The 23,195-nt window shown below is 37.6% G+C and overlaps 1 protein-coding gene and 1 pseudogene across 6 annotated transcripts in view; both read right to left on the bottom strand.

Moving 5' to 3' along the window:
* The window catches only part of TENM3 (teneurin transmembrane protein 3), a 1,044,221-nt gene that overhangs the window by 226,780 nt on the left and 794,246 nt on the right, over positions 1-23,195 (bottom strand). The window lies entirely within an intron of this gene.
* On the bottom strand, positions 18,666-18,812 carry LOC116466244 (U2 spliceosomal RNA; annotated as a pseudogene).

Here is a 23,195-nt window from a genome sequence, read left to right as displayed (position 1 = left end):
TGTTTTATAAAAAAAAAAAAAAAAAAAGAGTAGGGTGGGAAGCCTCCTGATTGTGTGTAGCAAGGATGAGCTGCAATTTTAAGCAGGAACATTGAGCAAAGACTGAATGGAAGAGATGAGAGAGTTAAGCAGGAAGAAGGCTGCCTGAAGAGTATTCCTGATAAGAGACAGTGCAAAGGCCTAGTTAAGACCATGCCAGATATATTCCAGAAACAGGAGGAAGTAGGAAAGGAGGTTCAGAGGTAAGAGGGGCCAGGTCATGTAGAACCTGGAAGGCCATTTTAAAGACTACCTTTCACTCTGAGAGATGGGGAGCTAGAGGAAAGTTCTGAGGACCCAGTGACACACTGTAACATTTTTAAAGATTTGCTCTGGCCACTAGGTTGAGAACAGGCGTGGTGGGCGTGGGATGGGAGGGAAAGTTTCAAGGGTGACAGCAGAAAGACCAGACAGGAAGCCTCTGCAGAAATCCAGGTGAGAGACAATGGTGACTAAGGCTAGTGTGTTGGCAATAAAGAGGACAGGAAATTGTTGAATTCTGAACATACTTTGACAATAGAGACAACGGACTAAAAAGCTTGTATGTTATCCCATCACAAAAAAGTTAAACAAATCTTAGAAAGTAAACTCCACTTTGCACTCTACGATCTACGTTTCGATTTCCAGGGCCTAGACTGTGTCTCTTTTATTTACCCCTCTATTTAGAAGTTGTTTTTCTTTTTTTTTCATTTCCCATTTCACACATCCTTTGCAGTATGTAGTTAACACATGCTTCATTACTTTAATTATCTTTAGGAGAAAAAGCTTCATTATAGTAAAGAATATGGCCTTCTTTATATACCAATAAATTTGTATATATGTCACTATACATACCAATAAATTTCATCTTGAAGATAGTGAAATACTATAGAAAAGAACAGTGGCCAGGTAAACACTGTTGTGCATCTGCTATGAAGAGTTTTCAAAGAAATTCTGACATCTACTACTTGTGAAAACAGCTTTAGATTAAAAACTTGTTAACTGTGGAGGCATGAGGGCATATTCCCAACAGGTGTGCATCTTTGTAAATTCATAATGACATTCCATTGGTGGCCTCAATATAAAGGCAGAGCACCCATCCTGCCACATACAAGAGCTCATGGATAGCTGCTGTTTGCCAAGTCGACACAGTGCGTGATAGGCTGGAAGAGAGAAACAAAAAACACAACACTGGCATAATTCAGTATTGTGATCTATTTGGAAGCAGTCAAAATTTGATTTTCATATTCAGTCATTCTTACGGTGTTTCCTGTGGAGGGGCCAAAATTGCAGGCATTAGTTTAGTTTTGTTTAGTCCCTAGGCTGTGGGTTATGCCAGGTTAAGACTTTATTCCGTGTTTACAAAAATAGTCATGAAGCCAACGGTAATAAGGAAACCCTCAAAATAAATTAAAGCCTTTGATACAGATGTACAACTCATGGCGAATGTCTCTTTGGCAATGGTACCAAATCGCATCACAAACAAGAGGAAAGAGGTTCATTTTTCTGAATTTGTTTTTCACTGATGCCAAATGTCATATGGACATTAAGACACCTTCGACTCAGCAATATTGGTGACAAAAGCAAACCTGTACGAAGGCCAAGGGAAAGAAGTCCTGCAGTGTCTTAGCACCCGTCCAAGTAGCACATAATTGGTAGCAGAGGTTCTTCTCAGAGGCATGATGAAATCAGAGAAAGACAGCCTGTCTGACCTTTTATAGAACATTTTAGAAGCAAAGCAATCAAATAAGGAATGCTTTCAATAACAATGGTGACAAAGTAAATCAGTCCCCTTTGATCAGAGTGGTGGATCTAGGTAACTGAATCCTCAGCAAGCTATTGAAATACGCAATAATTAAGGGGCCCTTCTAGTTTACTTCAACAGCTGGTCTTAGGTTGAAAAAGAAGACAGAATTCAATCCTACATGCTAACGATTATTTAACAGAGGTGGAAATCCCATTGTTCTCTCTCCTCCTTCTTAAACAATGTCAAGAAAAATTTTCTTTAAAGCATAATGCTATAGATGTCTAATCCTGTTACGTACGCAAGCAAGAAATGTGTTTTCTGTGTATTTCACTTAATAAAGTGAAATCTGGATACTTAAAAGGGTACTATAAAAATAGACACTGTGATTTAAGATAGAAAGTTTGAAAACATACTTGTAAATGATAATTGGTATGAGGGATGCTAATTTCAATAATTAAGGTCATTCCTGGAGATATTTGGCTTTATACTTTTAAAAATTCTGTGGCTGAATAATCAACATAGTGGCAACACTACATTACATCCTTTGGGAGGACTTGAAATAGCTGCTTCTGAAGCATAATTATAAGAAATTTGACAATAAAAAATTCTTGCTTATTTGTAGTAAATGGGTGTAGATATGACACATATAATTTAATTGTATCTTCAATCTTTATAGCCAACACACCTATTGTCAGAGAAGAACGAACTGATTTATTACCTTCTCAGTTCTTTGCTTCTATTATCTTGGAGGTTAGACTAAACCTAGGAGGTAGGATAAATAAGCAAAAATGGGTGGTAACCAAGACTATGATTCACCAGGAATAGCTCTCAAAATTCAACCCTATTCCATTCAGATGCATACTTTATAAATTGTGCAACACAGTGTCTTTACTAACTATATGACTGAGCATATTAATAAAGGTGTATTGCCTCATTCTGATGATGGCAAAATAATGTATGGATACTAATGAAAAACAGAACTTTTCACACACTGGATAAAAAGCAAATGGGAACTGTTTCAACAACAGGAGATAAGTAAGACGGCACATATTCATTTAAGATATTTATACTGTAATGTTGTAATGAGCTGTTCAGAAACAACAGACATAAAAGCCAGGAGGGGGAATAAAACTCGTATATTTAAAAATTACACTGCCATAGAAATATTTGACATTTCTGTGAATCTAAAAGAAGAGAGAAACAGATGTTAGATCATTGCAGGAGTTACTGCAGACCAACTACCAGATGGACATGTATTGATGCCTTTCTTTGCAGATTATAAAACTGGAACCAAAGCAATGCTGTAACAATAGGGCACTTTAGCCATTCATTAACTCAGAAAACAAATATGCCTTCAATATTTACTGTGTGTTAAGAACTGTGGTGGTCTCAGGGATATTGGACCAAAAAAACAAACAAACAAAAACAAAAACAAAAAACTAACAAACAAACGAAAACATCAAGAAAGGAATTGGGAATGTCCTGTGTGGTGAAGAGAATAATTGAGGTATAAAGACTTACGGTCTTATATTTGTTGAAAGGTTGTCACTGCCCAGGCATGGTGGTGACAGCCTGTAATCCCAGCACTTTGGGAGGCCAAGGCGGGAGGACTGTTTGAGCCCAGGAGTTTAAGACCAGTGTGGGTAACATAGTGAGACCTCGTCTTTATTCTTCACACACTTTTTTTTTTTTTTTTTAAAGAAAGGTTCTCACATAAAAGAAAGATTGGATTCATTTTGTGTGGAAGTTAAAGGGAAGCATTCAGTAGAGCCAAAAGAAGGAACTTTCTGATACTTTAAGCTGGCTAAAAATAGAACAAGCTGCCTCAGAAAGTAGTGAATCCCTATCCAATGGTTCAAAAAGGCAGGAAAATCTTATGCCAGGGATCCTCTTGAAAAGATTCCTGAACCAGGCGACAGGCTGCATTTGAGGCTCTTTCCAACCTAAGGTCTTTATGATGACATGATCCGAGCAATGTCTTAGCAAAATCAAGTGAGGTGAAGAACATACTGGGGCAGGAATGATTGGCAGGAGCGAAGGATCTGGTGGTAGTTGAAACATGAACCATGAAGACCTGCACGGAAGAGACAGCTTCAGGAAGAAAAGAATGGACACAAACTATTTCAAAAGAATAATCAATAAAAACTATAACTTTGAAAATGGTTTCTAATCAATAAGGGTTTGGAGAAATGTTAGGCATTATTAGGATATTTGTCACAGCTTTTTTCCTGGTGTATTCCTTACTCACTGAAAGCACTCATTACATGTTTGCCTCTCGTTTTGTCTTACTTGTTCCAGATCAAAAGATACTTATAATGTGTAGGAATGACTTCATTTATTCATCTGTTAAAATACAAGATAATAGTAACTGCCCCTGCTACATTGTTACAAGGATCAATTGATATGAAGCTTATAAAAATGATTAACTTTTTATTTAAAGGGATAATTATTTAATAATATAGAATTATATCAAGTAAAAGTGAAAGTGAATTACATCAAGGGAATTATATCAAGTAAAAGTGAAAGTTTCCCCTCTCTAAGCCTAAATTCTTTTTTTTTTTTGAGATGGAGTCTTGCTCTGTCACCCAGGCTGGAGTGCAGTGGCATGATCTCAGCTCACTGCAACCTCCACCTTCCAGGTTTCTAGCGATTCTCCTGCCTCCTCAGCATCCCAGGTAGCTGGGATTACAGGCATACACCACCATAGCTGGCTAATTTTTGTATTTTTGTAGAGACGGGGTTTTGTCTCTACATACGCATAACATGTTGGCCAGGCTGGTCTTGAACTCCTGACCTCAGGTGATCCGCCCACCTCAACCTCCCAAAGTGCTGGGATTACGGGTGTGAGCCACCATGCCCAGCTCTAAGCCTAACTTTCAAGATAACCCAGTGTACCAGAGTAACATTTTGAAATATTAATCAAGGTTTCCTACCATCACCACCACTGCATTTTCTCCTGTACCTTTCTCCATATTCTGTGAGTACATGGTGGCTTAGGAAAAAAAGTTGTTAGAGCAAAAGTAAAGAATAAATAAATTATTGATCTTTAAATTTCAAAAGCTTGGACTTAGCTATAAACAATGAGGTTGGCAAAGAATTTCTGAGTACTCAGAGGTCACTTTTCCAGCACCTGGCCCCTTGACCCCCACAGTACCTGACTATGATTGCATGATTGAGCAGAAGAGAATTAGACACGGTGTTGTTGTGTTGAGAAGTTCTGCTCCATGTTGCACCCCCCACAAAGTTGGATATAATAACAGAAACAAAAGATGAATCAGAGTGTGGCAAGATCTTGCCCCTTTTCCAGGAGGGTAGAGTAGCATAGGATAGGAGTAAAGGTGGCTGTGCAGGGTGTTCAGGCAGATGAAACTGAGACAGCCTCAAAGTGGCAGTCTGCTCCAACCCCAACCCCCACCATGCCCAGGGTGTCATGGTGAGGCAGCCATCCATTTTCTTGAGTGAAAAATGGCATGGAAATGACTAAGAGAAGAAAAGAGTTCAGAAAGGGTCTTGTGATTAGTGTGGACACATGAGGCAACAGTGGCTGGAACAACAGAACTATTTCTCACAGTTCTGGAAGGCAGAAGTCCTAAAAAAAAATTGTGGTTAGGACCTCAACATATAAATTTGAGAGGACACAATTCAGCATATAGCACTCACCATACTGTGACACTTTCATAATCTTATTCCTAGGATGGGATAAGGAAGTTAACAGGAAACTCTGATTTGACTGTGTCTACTTACTGAGTTTCTACCATTGGTTGTAATAGTGGCTCAAAATTAAAACTTAGTTCACTTAAAAGATGTTTATGTTTCTTATACATCCTAAGGTTGCCTAGACAATCTTATACTCACATACATTTTTTGAAAATGTAATCAATCTTTATATTAAGTTTGACAAATTGCTTTATCTACTCCACAATAGAACATAGGTATTTTTTTCAAGTTGGGGTGTGTATCTATCTATCTATCTATCTATCAATCATCTGGATATACACAGTATTGTTTATATAAATATATGCACAATATGTCTTATATAGGTTGATGCAAAAGTAATTGCAGTTTTGCCATTACTTTTAATAGCAAAAACAGCAATTACTATTTCACCAACGTAATATATACTTGTTAAGGTACATTCTTTTATAACAACTGAATAGTATTATGACACGGCACGAATTCCCTTTTGATGGGCATTTAGGTTGTTTTTAATATCCATGTATACTTAAATAATCCCTTATATAACTATTCTATAGAATTCTATAGGATCCATTCAGAGAAATGAAAAACTGAAATTGTTTATCCCTATAAACAATTCTGACAGGTACTGACAAAAAGTCTTCCCATTAAAATTTTTTTATGTTTTCATCATAAAATATTACACGTTCAGTGCAAACATTCAGAAAAAACAAAACTACAGAAATCTAAAAAAAACTGGGAAAAGAGAAAAACTAAAACTATCCATAATCCATTACCCAGAGAAAACTTGGTTTGCTTCTTTCCTGTTTTTTTAATATACAAATATCATCAGAATCAAGATTGTATTGCATAGTTCTGCTTTGTTATCTTCCATATATCACTAACATGAGCATTTTCCTATGCTATTATATATTTGGAGGGATTTTAAAAATTGTAAAGAGCTATTATCAGTTAATTTTTAAAATAATGTTTATTTACATATTATTTATATACTATATAACTTTAAATTTTGAATTCATAAATACAACTTTTAATAAATTTACAGAGCTCTACAAACATCATCCAATCCAATTTTATAAATTTCCATCTATGTTTTGAGTCTTTGTGTTTTTTTCCAATTATTAATTATAATTATTAAATCTTCTTTGGCTTTTAAATTTGCCTATCACTTTTCTTCCCATTTGTAGACAGTAACAGCAAAGGCCAGAACTTAAGACCCGTTGGAAATGTTCCTCAAATTAAACCATGCATTCTTCACGCAGGACCAGTTCTCTGCCCATGAATGGAGAGGAATGGATGTACTCTAGCCTACACTACTTCTAAAATATGTACATATGTCAACACTCAGACCTTACACCAAATACAGACTATCTCTAAAACGTTTGTCTTCTCTGAGGAGTTGTATCTTTGCCCATTTACTTCTCCACTGTTTGTTATATTGTTATTTAGTATTTTCTTTTCCCCTTCTCTTTCATTCAAGCAGGATCTGTTCATTTACGATGCCCTACTGCCTTGTTTCCCCGTGGCACCATCAGAACTGCTGCTGTAGATGTGGTGCTATCCCATGGGAACTGGAGAAGCAGCATGAAACAGATGTGATACTTGTCGGTTTTATTCCTGCTGCTCCTGAGAAGGAAGTCCTTTGTTCAAGAACAGAGCAGGCATGACCACCCACTGATGGCATTAACCAGTAGGAAAGAAAAAGGGAAACTGTGCCTTTGCCTCTCTTGAAAACTTCTCTTCCCTAGCAGAGTGACTGCATTAGCTTCACTCTGTCGCTTCTGCTGGCATTACTGGGAAATCAATGTTTGTAGGAGAAGCAGCAGAGGGGCCACTGAGCTCCAGGGAATAACGAAAAGTTTTGAAATACTGAATGGCTGAATCACCTTGGGAATGGAATCTACTCTCGAGTTAATGTTAAAGAGGAAATTTGAGAAAAAATTGTAGAACACACATTATTATTCCAATTGGCCTTCATACTTCAGTTTTTTAGTTTTCTTGTCTTTTAATAAATAATAGTGTATATATGTGGGTGTGTGTGTTTGCATTAAACTACTTTTGCAGTTTCAATTCAAGTAACGTATTCCTGTGTACTGCAATGTTGCCAGGATTCACGGGTGTGTGTGTGTGTGTGTGGTGTACTGTTGTGGGGATAGTTATTCTTTTTTTTAAAAAAAAAAAAACCTTTTTTAATTTTTAATTTTTATGGGTACATAATAGGTCTATATATTTGTGGGGTACATGAGAACATATTTTGATACAATGTGTAATAATCACATCAGGGTAAATGGGTTATCCATCATCTGAAGCATTTATTCTTTGTGTTATAAACAATCCAATTATATTCAATTATTTTAAAATGTACAATTAAATTATTGACTACAGTCACTGTTATGCAATCAAATACTAGATCTTATTCATTCTATTTATTTGTACCCATTAACCATGGGGCTAGTTACTCTCTATAGAATGTATAAGGATTCTTAATTCTCCATTTCTCAAATTAAATTTCAATAAAAGCATGAGGTGTAAAGAAATTGTGAATGAAATAAAGCCTAAAATGACCGTGGAATGAAAAAACGTTATAAAAAGAATACAATAAACCTTGGGCATTAAAAAAATCAATAGAAAATCTCAGAGTTTATTACAGGGTACTTGCATAAGGTAAGCATTTTTGTTCTCAATTCAGGCTATCATGTTGCCATTTTCTGGTTTTGCCATTAGAAAGTAATCTTAGAAAGGCAGGTAAATATGTTTAGGAGAACAAAAGTTTGAATTCTAAATAGAACAAAGAATCTTTTGATTAGTGGTTACTATTTCATTGTAATTAAACAAAAGTAGTATGATCTGAGTAAGGACCAAAGAATAAGGAACTCCTCATTTCTATGGAAACAACGAAAATTACTCCTTTCAGCAGTGTTAGGGCAATCTTTGCATTATACCACTTTTGACAAATTTAATTCAAATAATTCTCTCCCGAGCATTGTATTGTTCTCAGGATTAATTAACATCTACAACATAAACTGCTTTCAAAATGTCAGTTAACGTAAGCACTATAAAATATTTTGGTTGGATGGACACAAGGGGGATTGATTTTCCAAAAAAAAAAAAAAAAAAAAAAAAATCCCGAGGAATAAAGAAAAAAGAAAGAAAGAACAAAATAGAAAATGCAAATAACAATGTGAAAGAATAATTTAACTGGGTTGGAAACTCAGTGGTCACAGCTGACACCCTGGAAAATTATGATGCCAATAGAATTGCATTAAATTCCAAGCCTCATTGATTATACCTTAAATAACCATAAGGGTGGATCAGCATGGGCATTTGGATTATTCTTTCACATCATAATTTTGGATATGATACTTTTCTCTAGTGAAACATCAATTTTACCCTCTTTGGAATTATAACATCTCCAATAAGGAAACATTAGGCTTTCAAGCTTCTCTGGAAGAAGCATAAAAACTGATCTATATCTAATGACAACTCAGGACAAGGGATCTGAGAGCTGATGCTACAGAAATATAGAATTATTGTTTACATTAGGAGAAATATAATGCATGCCATTTTGTGCTATAATAAGATTAAAATTGTTATCTTTTTTGTTTTGTTGCATTGATGAGTTTAATATCAATTGTCTTCACTGAAGAATGACTACAGAGGCCTTTTTATACATTTATATCCCCAATCTACTACCTCTTACTCAACTGATATACAGTATCTTTTAAGAAACAACATCTTTCAGCTTTGCCATTTTTATCCCCTTCATCTAGAGTAGCCTGCTGGCAAATCAGCGGCATGTCAGAAATGGGTGAGGAACACGAAGATATACAAGTGTGAATTTCATGAGGCCTGATGCTCCTACCATGCCATGTTATTTTTGGCCACTATAACACTCCAAGTTCTTAGCTTCAACACCCCACGTTGTGCATCTCATCCCAGTAGCAATTACAGCTAGAGTCCAGCTGTAAAAACCTGATGGAGATGCTGTGAGCATTCAAAGAACCAAAAGCACAATTCATTAGGAGTGCATCACTTGTTTTCGAAGCGTTTTCGCTACAGGCATGCACTGGCAGGGCAGGGCCATTCCCATTCTTTCCTCTTGTGCACTCCATGGAGGGCAAACTACTGCAAAGTAACCCAGAAACTCACGATTACCTCAGATGCCATTTAAACCCTTCCTTCATGCATTCAAGGGAAGGGAAATCGGATCATAGCCGTAGATGAAAGCAGAAGGTATCGGGCAAGTTCTCTTTCTAATACTCCAAAGAAACGGAATCAATCAAATCAAGCAGGAAGTAAACTAGGACTGCAACTGAGTAGCGGGCAGGTTAGACATTTTGATAGTTCTATATACTTACTCAGAAGGAAATCAGTGTAAACATGTATGAATGGTAGAGAGACATCCAGGTAAAAGTGTTTCTGAGGCACATAAAGGGTACCTGAGGGACAGAATCATACCAGAAGTGATTCTGAATCTCAGCTGGGCTGGTGACAGTGCAGCAGCTGGAGTTGGGGGAGAGAGCACAGATGAGAATCTGTGGGATGCAGAAAGGGAGACTGTGTGGTTTGAACTTCAACTCCAAAATGTTGTACCCTGTGGCTTCTCTTTAAGCATCACTGGCTAGAGACTATATGTAGATTCAATCAACGGAGCAAGGGCCAAATTCATCAATAAGAAAGACCATTAGCACATGGATTGATAGGCTCTTGCTTAGGGTTCCTTAGAAATGAGGGCTCATCTGTTAGCTCAAATAAGGCGCCTGTCCTTTTTTAAAACGAAACAAGTATTTGAAAATGTTAAGAGCTGAGCCCTGGTTTATTTGAACAAAACGTGAAAAATAAACACAATTGTAGAAATTCAATCAAGTACATCACAATTTACTTACAGACCATAACAATTCTAATGAAGCTCAGAGTACTTAGTTCACACAAACGAGTGATTTGAGTTGGACAGGAACAATAAATAGGGTCCCAGTTAACAAATGCACTAACTATTAATATCCTTTTGAAAGCTGCAGTTTGCTCTGACCAGTATGAACAGGATTGGTTTATAAACAGATAATAATTAGATGCAATGTTGAGTAGAAAAAGTCACTTAATTTTGATTAACATGAGATTTTATAATTTTGTTTTAAAGTTCTCCGAAAAAAGCTCCACAAAAAAACAAATACAGAACCTAGCACAATCTTGTAGAAGAAGAAAATGTCTGGCAACCATATTTAGCAACTGGTTTTTAGTACACATTAGATGTATGATTTTAAAAACTGGCTGCAGGAATGAATGAACTCTTGATTAGATGAATACTGCCTCTAGGGTAACCTAATGTACATCCCTCTTGCCTTCCCTTGCCTGTCTTCTAGGGAATCCACAATGTGTATGCATATTTAACCTAGTTCAGCCTGAGTCAGGCTACTGAGATGTTTTTGTATGCTTTTCTCTGCCTATTCTTTATATAGTAACATGGGGTTGATATGCCAGCACTTCAGTCTATGTAGGAGTGGGTCATCGTCATTTCAGTGTTTGCTTTATAATGTAACGTGGGTGCTCTCTTAAGATTTCCCAAATGAATTCAACGAAGTGCTGGCTCCAGGGGAGTGGGAACAGGAAGACACTTGTAAATTGGTCACCTTAAGCTTCACTATGTAAGTAAACCTTGTAAGAGATAAGCTACCATTCTCTAAAGTTGTAAATAATTCTTTAGAAAAGAAAAATTTTATTTTTTAAATAGGACAATTCCTCCTTATGAATTCTCATGACCAAATGATTTCACTAATTACTTTGTTGTATTCAATTTTGGGAGAGTTTGCATAGTTGAGTTTGTAATGCAATAAACGATGCCTGAATGGTCTGTTTACTCCACTGCAAGTTACAAGCAAAATGCTTTCTCCTGAAAGGACTTGTCTCTGAAATGCACAAAGTGGCAAAAAGCCAAGGGAAGCTGGTGCTTAAGCAACCAAGACTGAGCAGTGCCTGTGTGCATTTCAATCTCAGCCAACCGAAGTAAATGTTATTGGAGTTTTTGTGCTGTAAAATTGCTGCTTTCATGCCCACTGCATCTGACAACAGGAATCTTGGTCTGCGAGGAAGGTGGGAGGTTGTTGTGCCTTCTAGCCAGATTCCTACATTCCTAAGAAAAGGGCTGGGAAGTGGGGTAAAACTTCTGTTGTTCCTAATGGGCTAGGGACAATGAGACTCAAGTTGGTGGCATATTTGGTCAGAGAAAGAGACTAAACAACAAAAAAAGTACTAATATTACTTTTTGCATTAAGCATTAGGACCTGGGAAGTTATTCTTTTAGAGAAACTCTTCAGTGTTTGTAGAATAAAAAAAGTAATTCCAGACGCCTTAGGACCTGGGAAGTATTCTTTTAGAGAAACTCTTGAGTGTCTGTAGAAAAAAAAAAAAAGTAATTCCAGAGAGTAGTGGATTAATGACTTAAGTTTTTAATTTTCAGGAAATTTTAAAAAGCATATTTTACAAATCATAAAATCAAGATCAATAAATACATTACTGCATTTTGAAGGGCAACAATTTAAAACCCATATAAATGCATTTAAGTTAATATGTGCATTTGGTTTTCCTGATGTACTGAGTCTTTCCTGACATGGTATTTATTTGTGAGGCTGTTTAGTTATCAGCACATTCATTCAGTGCTCACTTACTGAGCACCTACTTGAACCAGGCCAAAATTTCGTCTCTAATGCTGCAGTTTTAAATGTATTTTAGGATCCATATCAATGTTTAAGCCCCAAACCATACAAATAATCTTTTTGTTTAAATATATTGAAAAAAATTTTAAAGCATCCACTGCTACTTCTAGGCAACTGTTTTTTTTTTCAGAATTATACTAACATAATGTCTACCATATAAGCGTAATATTTTAAGTAAGACTTACATAGTATTACAGTTAATGGAGGAGCAAGATTCAAACTATATTTCTTGATTTTAAAAAACCCAAACCTCTATGATAGTTGTCACCGGTTGCAACACACAGTTAAATTTATGCCTGATATAAAAAAAAATGTACTGAACAATACAGAATGATTTGGACTCGCTTCCCTCCTTCAGTCATAGACTAATTCTATTAGAATGGTTTTTATGTTAATTATGTCCTTACTTTCCTAAATATACATTTTCAGCATGCACTCACATGGCCATTAACGCGAGCTAAGTAAGGAACCACGTTCACTGATTTCTTTTTTTGGAAGACGAGGAATATTACTACATCGTATGCTTGAGGCATGAAAAATAAAGAGACCGCAATACACAATAGTTCTGCCTCCCTATCCCCTCTTTTCCTTAACCTTTCAAGCTGCTCACTACTCTGGCTTTAGAAAAACGTACATCATGCGAAAGGAAAAAAAAAATAAAGCTTAAAAGGAAACGGACAGAAGTAGAAATAGAAAATTAAAGCTGCAAAAAGACAAATTAGACACTGCCCCCTCTCTTCCAAGTACTCTTGATTATGATGACATGGGCTTTGTTTCAGAATTCTTTTGATTATTTTTTTTCTCTATGACTTTTAAGTAAATGAGCATTTGAACTGCCACTTAATAATCCTAAAATCTTGGGCAAATTATTTAACCTCTCCATGCTACATATTCTTCATCTGTAAAACAAGGTTAATGATAACAAAGCCTCAAGACTATGAACATTAAATTAAATATCACACACACACACATACGCACAAACACATATAAATACACACACACAAATTGCCTGGCACACGGGCTTGCTCAAAGCAGGCACCCAATAAAAGTTAGTTTCATTTCCCTCTTTTCCTGATGCATTTACATTACTATCATGTAGAAAACTGTAATTCTTGGTAAAATATGAATCATAAGGATAATGTAGTTCAACTAATTGTTCAATCACACTATAAAACTTGATTTTGGCAAGTCAGTGGTCAGCTGGGATGAGGTCAGTTAATTATCACTCGGCAAAAGTTGGAATATTTAAACTGAGCAAGCATGCATTTTTCCCATATTAGAAGAACAGTACAAATAGAGCTTTGGCATTGCAACTGAGAAATAAAAACACGAAAGAAAAGATTAATCAGATGAACAATGAAGAAGAGATAAAACTCAGCTGGTCATTAGAAAGCCTTTGTTATATTTAAAATGTTTCTAAGCATGAGGAGAATAAATTATTATCCCTTTTTAGCTAAGGAATAAATTTTTGTCAGGTTCTATGTATGTACTTACACTTGCGTCTGAGATTGGCCATAAGTAATACAGCACAGAAGGTTTTCATGAAGAAAAAAACTGAGATACCTTCCTAAGTATATTACTGAATACTAGATTTCAGTGGCTGTAGAGTAAGGGAACAGACATAAAATTGTTCATTTGGCAGAGAGAAAAGATTGAGTTAAGGGGTCTTGTGCTTTGAGAAAATCTGGCACCTGAAGTGAAAGGGCTTAAAAATCAGAGGCTTTGAAAAGTTAAATCACAACGCAGATGGACTCTAACTCTCCGTTTTCTTTGAAGGTTTAGATAGTAACCCAAGTTATCAAGCTGTTGTGGTCTGAAAAAGTGCTGTAAACGCTAACGGCAAGAATGCCTTTCAAATCTAAATGAGAGGAGGCATTAACTCTTAGTAGACATCGTCCCTAGCAATATGCAACCGAGCAAAGGAATAAGGAACTCTTTAAAAATAAACTTTAATCATGTTCTTAAGTTTATCTCTAGTAAATGAGTTTCAATTTTCTAAATGATTTATGAAGATTATAGATGCACTGCTCTGCTGGGTGTGGTGGCTTTTGCCTGTAGTCCTGGCTACTCTGGAGGCTGAGGCAAGAGGAAGCCTTCAGCCCAGATGCTCAAGGCTGGAGTGTGCATGATCACACCAGTGAATAGCCCTTATACTATGGCCTGGGCAACACAGTGAGACCCTGTCTAAAAAAGTAAAACAAAAAAACTATTTAAAGATTATAAAAGCAAATTAGGATATATTTACAAGAGGGCTGCCCTTGCTGTGACCATTTGCTTTTTACTGATTCAGTATCATGCATGTCCTGGAACCAAGTGTTGGCTCTCTCCCTAGTCAAGCTCTATAATTTTCTGAAAGTTGATACAAAAACTTGAACACTCTTTTTCTGTTAATCCCTAAATTCAGTCACAGTTTAACTTGGGGAAACAAAAAATATTTTACGTAACTTAAAAATACCCTTTAAAAATGTCAGGACTACATTCATTAAGAGGACCCTATTAAAATAACTCCTGTATTCTTAGACTCTCAAGTCTTACCTTAATATCTCATTCTATAATTTAATCCACTTTTTCCTTTCCCATCTTTGGCCAATGCTAGAACTAGATGGTCATCATCCATTACATCTTCAAAAATGATTAATGTACGTCCCTTTAGCTTTCTCTCTTTTCTGTTAAATAATTCAATTCTTCTTGAGTTCTTTTCATGAGTCTCATTTTCTAATCCTTTAATTAGCTTGGTGGCTCTCAGAACACTCTTCAAGTTTCAGAATGGTACAGCAAAACTGAATTTGGATAAAGGCTCAACTAATGCAAAATAAAATAGTTAAAGTATCACACAGTTAGACTGAAAGATCCTGGAGAGTAGGAAACAAAGTCTTGTACATCTTTGCAGCATCTGAAACTTAAGGAGATGTTCAATAAATGAAGAAGTAATGGGTTAACAATCATTGGAACTCCAAACTCACCCACTACTAGAAAGCAAATCAAGAGTTAACTTTTTTTCTTTTGTAGAGACGGTGGCGGGGAAGGCATCTACTACGTTGCCCAGGCTAGTCTCGAACTCCTGGCCACAAGTGCCTCAGCCTCCCAAAGTGCTGGGATTACAAGAATGAGGCACCATGCCCAGCAAGTTATTATTTTTAAGTCATGGAACGAGAAAGAAGAAAAAAGCTAACTCTAGAAAAGTTGCTGCCAGGCCCTAAGCTGATGAACACAGTCTTGTCACTCCCAAATGTTACATATCATTTAACTTTTTTTTTTTTTTTTTTTTTTTAGACAGGGTCTTGCTCTGTCACCCAGGCTGGAGTGCAGTGGTGTCATGATGCAATCACAGCTCACTGCAGCCTCAACCTCCCAGGCTCAAGCAATCCTCCTGCCTCAGCCTCCTGAGTAGCCAGGACTTACAGGCATGCACTACCACGCCTGGCTAATTATTTTTTGTAGAGATGGGGGTCTCACTGTGCTGCCAAGTGTGGTCTCAAACTCCTGGCCTCAAGCGATCTTCCCAGCCTGACCTCCTGAAGTGCAGGGATTACAGGTATGAGCTACTGTGCATGGCCCATTTAACTTTAAATACAGTAAAAGATGCAACTTTAGAATACCACTACACAATTATCAAATTCCACTGGTCTGCATAATGAACAGGGGGTCATATTAAGTCAGATGAAATAGTAATGATGGCTTGGTTGCATCTTGTGAAATTATGTTTATAATTTTAATTTTATTCCCATATTATTATCTCTCTCTTTTGTACAATTTATAATAGATTCACTGCACTTTATTAGGGCCTTTTCTAATCATCGCAGTTTGAAAAGTTATTTCTTCATGCAAATTCATGTAATTGACCATGTATTTATTTCTTCACATAGTTTATATAGTTATCCTACCACCGCTGCTGTTACATTTCTTTGAAAAATGTTTATTAACATGGACTGAACATTAGGTATGGACCTAAAAATCAGAGTCAGAAAACTTTAGCTGAGAGCTCTGGGAAAAAGGCACAATTTCATCATCTTGGTGTTATTATGGACAAATGAAAGGACAATTATACATATAAGGATTTTTTTTTTTTTTAGATGGAGTCTCACTCTGTCGCCCAGGCTGGAGTTAGTGGTGTGATCTCAGCTCACTGCAACCTCCACCTCCCGGGTTCAAGTGATCCTCTTGCCTCAGTCTCTGCCTCAGTCTCCTGAGTAGCTAGGATTACAGGCATGCACCACCATGCCCAGCTAATTTTTGTATTTTTAGTAGAGATGGGGTTTCACTGTGTTGACCAGACTGGTCTCAAACTCCTGATCCTTAAGTGATCTGTCCACCTCGGCCTCCCAAAGTGCTGGGATTACAGGCGTGAGCCACCGTGCCCAGCCAAGGATTTTTTTGTGACAGAAACTAAATCATCTCCCAAATGGCTTACTCACTGAAGCACTGCTTAGCCCCTCTGGTAGAAGTTGAAAATAACATCTTTCCTTCCCAATCCCAATGCCTCAGGATATGTTTTCCTTCGACAAACATTTCGGAACTGCGCTGTGTTAAGCACTATATTAAGTATTGAGGTTAAAAAAATAGACATCTTCTATTTTAACCTCAGATAGTTCACTTTAAGGGAGCACAGATCTACAGTGATAGAAGATCCTCCACAAATCCCTGGTGTTAGAAGCATTAATAACTTGTCTCTAGTGATGAACACCCAGAAAACCCAAAAAGAAATATTTTAAGCAAGTTCAGAGGCTAAGAATTAAAGTCAGAATAAGGTTTCACAGAACAAAATTAAGAATGAGTCCACCAGATGTTGAAATTAACATCTGCAAAGGATGCTACCACCTGAGAGAAAGGACACAGATTTATTAGAGCAGTTGAGAAAAACAATAGGAGTGACTGCAGGAACCGTGACCCTAGGGTTAAGTCTTAGTAAACAGAGAGACGTATGGTGAACCAATATATGTAATTATTCTGTGGATTACATCTCAACAAATAGGTCTGTAAGAATAGCTACTTTACATTTATTTTGTGAATCAAAGTATACTCTAATTCTTAAATCCTGTATTTAAATTTGTAAATCAACGTACATACATACATATGACCAGAAGGGCTATTTTAGGAATTGCTATTTTCTGTTCTCAGACCTATGTTAACATTTTATGCTGATTTTTTTAAACGTAAAATTTCCACATAATTTTATGGTCATCTTGGTTAATTTTTAAAAGGTAACTCCATAAAATAACAGACACTGGTTTTGAGCAGAATTTTTATTAGACCTTCAATTATTTTCATACACAAGTAAGACTCCAATACATAACTGTAATGCCAAAGAAGGATTTCCATTTTGATTTCCCATTAAGTATGAAAAAACCAACTGCAATTTCCAAATGAACCCAAAATTTCTTATTTTCTTGCCTAGATATAGTTCTCTATAGTCAGACTAAATTAAAAAGAGAAAAACAGCCGATTTATAATGAGACTGCAAAACTTCTTCCACAACCCTTATTCTATCTGTCCTTAATGCCCTAATGTTTTTAGCCATACTTGACAGATTACAAGTATCCTATGTTTCTTTGTATTATTAGAAAGACCAATTCTTCTAAAGAAGAATGCATGATATTTTGAAAGAAAACACTTCTGAAAGGATCTCAAAGGTGGAGAAAATTAAGCAAAGAAAACACTTCAAAAGCAGGCTCCTCAGTGAAAAGTGCTGGGCCCTGGAAGCGTGACTCGAACAATGGGTGGACTGCTTCTGTGGTCCTCAGATGCTGACAAGCCTAACATTTGCCTTCTAATTCTCTAGAAGAACGCACATTCCTAATCCCCAAAACACCAGAAGCTAAGCACTTAAAGAGTTCTGAAATCCAATAAGATGGGCTGGAAAACTGAAACAACACACTCTTTCCTATCCAGAGGGATTTTTATGCTATTATAGACTTCATCTTAAAGTGGTAACTACTCTACCCAACTTTTAATGGAAAGGAACGAAAAGAAAATGCTTTAGTTTTAAATTTGTGAGTTTCCAAATGGTGAATTTTCCTTTGAACAGTATTAATTCTTTGAAGTGAACTTTTCTGGTCTATAATTACTGTGCTGACATTTTACGTGACTGTAACATCTACCAGCACGCACACGAGCACGCACACACACACACACATCCCAGAATAATACATGGTTCCGGGGAAATTTACATGTTCTGCAGTGTCACTGGACACATTAGAATTATATCTGGGGCCAACTTTAAAATTCCATCTTACCTTACAAAGGCTACTGCTCACTTAGTTAAGTTATTGCTGGACTGCCAAGTAAGAGAGAAAAAAACCACATCATCTCTGTTTTCCATTTGGTAAAAGTAAATGACAGGTTCTGTAGAAAATATCATAAAGCAATCATAAAAATAAGAGCCTAGTTGCCATGGTAGGGGATGGGGAAGGGTGGGAAGAGGGGATGCATAGCATAAGAATAGAGTAAGAAAAACGGAGAGGGATTTCAGGGAGTGCTGATGCTTCTTTTTTAAAACAAGGTTGGCAACTGAAAGTGATTGCTGTGTTAAGAAAGATCCCAAGACTGTCTCTGCACTCAGTAGGAAACACTGCCATGATCCATTATGAAACTGGTAAGAACAGACACTACACTTGATCTTAGCCAAAAGGCCGAGAAGCGGTGATCCATTATTGATGTCTGTTGTAAGTATTGGAGGTGGGAGTGTTAACAAATGTCCCACACGTTTGCCACCTCTGGAGTAGAACATCTACATCAGGTGACTAACCAATGAACGCCAGAACCAACAGGCTCACCCGGCCTTGGCGTCATGGAAGCGTTCCTCCCCCAGGTGGAGTTGCAGAGGCAGGGCCTGTGCACTCCTTGCTTTTCAGTCCGAAGCTTTAGTGACCTGTGTTGGAGTTAAGAGTCTGGGTTCTACATATGGACATTCTTCAAGTTCCTAAAACCGTGTGTTTACGGTGAACATTGTGCAACTGAAGGCAGCTCATATTTTCATAAAATGAGGAAAAGCTGGGTTTGGATTGGAGAAATTCTGAACATGAGTCATGGGCAGTCTTTTTCTATTCTGATCAGAGGTGAGAAGGGAATATTTTCTTTTTTGAGACAGGGTCTCACTGTGTTGCCCAGGCTGGAGCACAGTGGTATGATCATAGATCACTCCACCCTCCACCTCCTGGGCTCACAGGATCCTTTCCACCTGAGCCTCCCAAGTAGCTGGGACTACAGGTGTACACCTCCATGCTTGGCTAATTTTTTTATATTTTATTTTTGTAGAGATGGGGTCTCACTATGTTGTCCAGGCTGGTCTCAAACTACTGGGTTTAACTGATCCTCCCACCTTGACCTCCCAAAATGCTGAGACTCGAGGCATAAGCCATCACGCCTGGCCTTGGAATTTTTTTTCAGAGAGATGGCAAAAGAAAACAATTTCTGTGGCTACAATAAAGCATTTATTTCTTCTCCATGCCTTAATATCTGTAGTGATAAAATATTCCCAGAAAATTTTAAATAAGGAGTTATCAAGGAGCAAGTTTAAAATATGATTTTGGTTCCTTACATGACACAAAAAGATAGTTTAGTCAAACTATGAAAACCGAAAGCTGTCATCTCCTTTCTATAGGGCTGGACTCAAATGGAAACTGCACCAGTGAGTGAGCATTGGATAGAGCTGGTAGCGTGCTTAGCATTTGGCCACAAAATGGCCTGGATGAAACTAGCACATAGCAACCTCCTCTGATTGTCATGAAGATGGGATGGGGTGGAGGTGATGTAATATGTTCAGCAACTGATGGACCAGATGAAGAAGCTGACATGAAAGAAAACAAACGAGAAGGCCGGGCACGGTGGCTCACGCTTGTAATCCCAGCACTTTGGGAGGCCGAGGCGGGCGGATCACGAGGTCAGGAGATCGAGACCACGGTGAAACCCCGTCTCTACTAAAAATACAAAAAATTAGCCGGGCGTGGTGGCGGGCGCCTGTAGTCCCAGCTACTCTGAGAGGCTGAGGCAGGAGAATGGCGTGAACCCGGGAGGCGGAGCTTGCATTGAGCCGAGATTGCGCCACTGCACTCCAGCCTGGGCGACAGAGCGAGACTCTGTCTCAAAAAAAAAAAAAAAAGAAAAAAGAAAACAAACGGAAAAACTAAAAAATTAAAATATGGGCTAGGACACTATACAAGTGAAAGTATACAGGCTCACTATTTTATTTTGAAGCAAAATTATTCATTAACATTTAATAATAATGAATTCATACTTATGACAGCACATAAACAATTTCTTAAATATCTGAAAAGCACAATGAGAAAAGTAACCATAATATAGTTTAGAAATAAATCTATAAAACATTATACTCCACTTTCTATTTACAACAAACCTAAGAAGATCTAAAATTAAGAGTTTGCAGTGTTTTTTTGTACTAAGATGGGAGACGTGTCTGTAAAGCAAACACAAACGCTTGTACCATTCCTCTGTTTCACCGTAATTCTCTGTTCTGCTAAACAAATAGGCAGATGTAAGAAGCTACAGGTCAAGATCTCCGCTTACTCATGAGAATTAACCACGTGAGGTACATCTAGAAATGGAAGAGGAGATATTTCTTTTGTAAAAATATGCATATTGAAGATTTAGAAAACAGGATTAATCCAGCAGTTAACATACTGATCAGATTCTACAAACATGTTGCAAACCTACAATTAAAGACTTTTAATCATGCACACTCAGGTATACACGGATTCCAATATGAATAGCTTTTGAAGCGACCTCTGCTAACTACAGCAAGGCATATATAGAACCTTTTCAAAAAACAGATAACTCTTGGACACGCTTTTGGTTATCCATAAGTAACTTGTCCATTTTCAGGACTATCTGTGGACAGATTAAATCTCTGGTAGGATTCCCTATTTCTTTGCACATTTCCAGACTATTTTCAGTTGCTTGGAGAATAAAGATTGTCGGTTTTCAGAGAATAAAACTTATTTTAATTAACTGAAGTAAAATACAGATAAAAAGATAAATGTCAGCCAGGCACAGTGGCTCACGCCTGTACTCCCAGCACTTTGGGAGGCCGAGGCAGAAGGATCGCTCAAGCCCGTGAGGTTGAGGCTTCAGTGAGCCAGAATTTTGCCACAAAACTCCAGTCTGGACAAAGCAAGTCCCTGACTCTAAAAAAAGGAAACAAAAAAAAATGGTAAATGTCTAATTGAGTCAAGGATTCAACAAATATTTGTAGAGCACTTACTTGCTGTGTGCTTGGAATGTTACACCATTAAACCAAACAGACATGGCCCCTGCTGTCAATTTTTCTAGAAAGAAAAATTAAAAGGAAACAAATAACAAAGTAATAATACAGTTGGCCCTTCAACAACAGGGGTTTGAACTGTGCAGGTGCACTTACATGCAGATCTCCTTCCTCCTGTGCCACCTCTGGGACAGCATGACCAACCCTGCCTGCTCCCTCTCCTTGTCAGCCTGCTCAGCATGAAGGTGACAAGGATGAAGACCTTTGTGATGACCCGCTTCCACTTAATGAACAGTAAGAATATTTGCTCTTCCTTGTGATTGTCTTAATAACATTGTCCCTTCTCTAGTTTCCTTTACTGTAAGAATACAGTAAAAAATACACACAACATGCCAAACAAGTGTTAATCGACTGTTGATCGGTAAGGCTTCTGGTCAATAGTGCGCTATTCATGGTTAAGTTTTGGGGGAGTCAAATGTTACATGAGGAATTTTGACTGTGTGTAGACGGGGTGGCACCTCTAGCCCCCTAATTGTTCAACGGTCAACTGTAATTCCTATGAAAAGATGCAAACAGGACACAGAAATGGAGTAAAACAGGTGGGCTACCTAAATAGGGCAGTGAGGGAAGGTTTTTCTGTGGAGCTATATTAAGCTGAGATCTAAAGACAGAGAAAGAGAAGCCATACCAGTTGAGAGGGGCAGAGTCTTCTGGAAGAGGGAATGACTGTGTAATACCACCAGGGAGGGAGACTGTGGCACGTTCCAAAACCAGGAGAAGGCCCGAGGGCAGAGGTAAAGGCAGAACAAGACAAGACTGGAACAAAAGGCGAAGGCCAAGTTGTGCAGGGTCTAGTAGGCCAGGAGAGGTTCTGCGCAAGAGAGAACTGAGATTCAGCTTTTATTTAAAAAATATTCTGGTTGCTAGAAACCAAGCAGGAGGCAACTTTAGAGGTCCAGGCAAGAGGTGATGGAGAGTGGCTTAGATCTGGGTGATTGTAGTGGGGCTGAAGACAAGTGGAAATATTTAAGATATAATATAGAGATGCTAACAACAGTTTGCTGATACATCACCTATCCAAAAATACACATCTGTTAATGAGTTCTTACAAACAAAAAAGATGTCTTTCCATGCAAACAGACATATCAAGTAAATAAATTGGTATTTTGTTGTCTTAACTTTTTTCCCCTCGATTTTATTTTACTCATATGATAGACTCATAGCTCTGTAACTGTAGAACTCGATGGCATCTTAGAAATCACCTTGACTAAAAACCATGACTTTTTTTTTCTATTAGGAGAAGCAATTTTCCTTTACTTTCTAATCTCTGCAGAGATGGGGAGTAAAAGTAAATCCCCAAGGGAAATTTAGTTAAATGAGATCCAGCATGTACGTTTTCTGTATCTACTGCTGAAGATTTTGATGCGCTGGTTGATGGTTCCTGATCTACCCTAACTCTTGTTCAGGTAAGAAAATTGATGCCAGGAGGTGTTAAGAGATTTGCTCAAATTCACCTAGATGAAGACTAGTTATACGTTAAGTAAAACACACTGTCTTTAACAGTGTGGGCATATATTTGACTCCACGTCCCTAACTTTCACAAACTCATCATTCATCAAGCCAACGCATAGGTTCTCTCCTTAAATGAATGTCTCCTTCTTTCCATTAATTCCTGCGTTTGAAAGGTGAGGAGGTAAGGAGAAGATGAGCAACACAACTTTTATTTGATAGTCATGAGAGCCAAGCAGACTGAGAGGTGACCTATTTAAAAATCCACAATGCAGGCTGGGCGCAGTGGCTCCCACCT

The sequence above is a fragment of the Hylobates moloch genome, unplaced genomic scaffold (assembly GCF_009828535.3).
Source record: "Hylobates moloch isolate HMO894 unplaced genomic scaffold, HMol_V3 SCAFFOLD_3, whole genome shotgun sequence".
Lineage (NCBI taxonomy): Eukaryota > Metazoa > Chordata > Mammalia > Primates > Hylobatidae > Hylobates > Hylobates moloch.
Note: the sequence above shows the minus strand (reverse complement) of the source record. Positions and strands in the feature narration are given on the sequence as shown.